This window comes from Lycium barbarum, chromosome 10 (genome assembly GCF_019175385.1).
Source record: "Lycium barbarum isolate Lr01 chromosome 10, ASM1917538v2, whole genome shotgun sequence".
NCBI lineage: Eukaryota > Viridiplantae > Streptophyta > Magnoliopsida > Solanales > Solanaceae > Lycium > Lycium barbarum.
Genome location: NC_083346.1, coordinates 13,450,669 through 13,452,353, shown reverse-complemented (window position 1 = coordinate 13,452,353; position 1,685 = coordinate 13,450,669).

The following is a 1,685-nucleotide window of genomic DNA, read 5'->3' as shown; positions in this document are numbered from 1 at the left end:
GCCCTCATGTCAAAGTCAGATTCAGACGATAGAAATGAGAGTGATGAAGTGGAAGAGGTAAATTTCTGCGAGGTAAAGAAAAACCTGAAAGCCTACTCTCTAAATAAACTCGTGTCACCATCAGGTGTGTTAATTGATGCCCATCATGCCCTTATTGCTGATAAGGGTGCACTAACTCTTGAAATTAGTAATTCCGAACTTGAAAGAGACAATTTGTTGGTGTCGATTGGAGAGATGAGAGAGCAGGTTGATAAGACCAATCGGCTGAATATTATCCAGGAAGGTCAAATAAATGGGGATACATGAGCTTCTCTTAAAGGGAAGGGTGAAGCTTGTAAAATTTACTTGGAGCTTGATGATGAGATACAACAACAACAACAACAACAACAACAACAACCCAGTGAAATCCCACATCGTAGGGTCTGGGGAGGGTAGAGTGTACGCAGACCTGACTCCTACCAAGGTAGGACGGCTGTTTCCGAAAGACTCCCGGCTCAATAAAAGCATAAAAAGAAGTCAGATAAGGTTAAGAGATTCGGATAAGAGATTTAAAGCGATATGGAAATGAAATAATGCAAGCGACACAGATAATACAGGATAATCAGAGCACAGAAAATAACCGATAATAGCAGAAATCGGAGCAGATGACACAAGATAACCAAAGCACAGGAAATAACAGATAATATCAGAAATCGGAGCACAAGAAATTATATTGCAATAATGAGACTACTAATAAGAACAGATAACGAGACTATCTACTAGCCTTCTACCCTAATTTGGATCCTCCAAACCCTCCTATCTAAGGTCATGTCCTCGGTAAGCTGTAATTGCGTCATGTCGTGTCTAATTACCTCTCTCCAATACTTCTTCGGCCTACCCCTACCTCGTCTGAAACCATCCATGGCCAACCTTTCACACTTTCGCATTGGGGCATCTGTATCTCTCCTCTTCACATGTCCAAACCATCTCAATCTCGCTTCTCGCATCTTGTCTTCCACCGAGGCCACCCCCACCTTATCCCGAATATCCTCATTCCTAATACTGTTACTCCTGGTGTGGCCACACATCCATCTCAACATTCTCATCTCGGCAACTTTCATCTTTTGAACGTGAGAGATCTTAACTGGCCAACACTCCGCCCCATACAGCATAGTCGGTCTAACCACCACTTTGTAGAACTTGCCCTTAAGTTTTGGTGGCACCTTTTTGTCACATAGCACTCCGGAAGCAAGCCTCCATTTCATCCACCCTGCCCCAATACGATGTGTGACATCATCGTCAATCTCCCCGCTGTCTTGCACAATAGACCCAAGGTACTTGAAACTACTTTTCTTCTGGATGGCCTGGGTACCAAGCCTTACTTCCAAGTCAGCCTCCTGAGTTGCTTCACTGAACTTACACTCCAAGTACTCTGTCTTGGTCCTACTCAGTGTAAACCCTTTAGACTCCAGAGTATGTCTCCAACACTCCAGCTTAGCGTTAACTCCGCTACGAGTCTCGTCAATCAGGACTATGTCGTCCGCGAAAAGCATACCCCATGGCACCTCACCTTGAATTTGCCGTGTCAATCCATCCATCACCAAGGCAAATAAAAACGGACTAAGAGCTGATCCTTGATGCAACCCCATCGCAACTGGAAAGTGCTCTGAGTCTCCTCCTACTGTCCTCACCCTGGTTTTGGATCC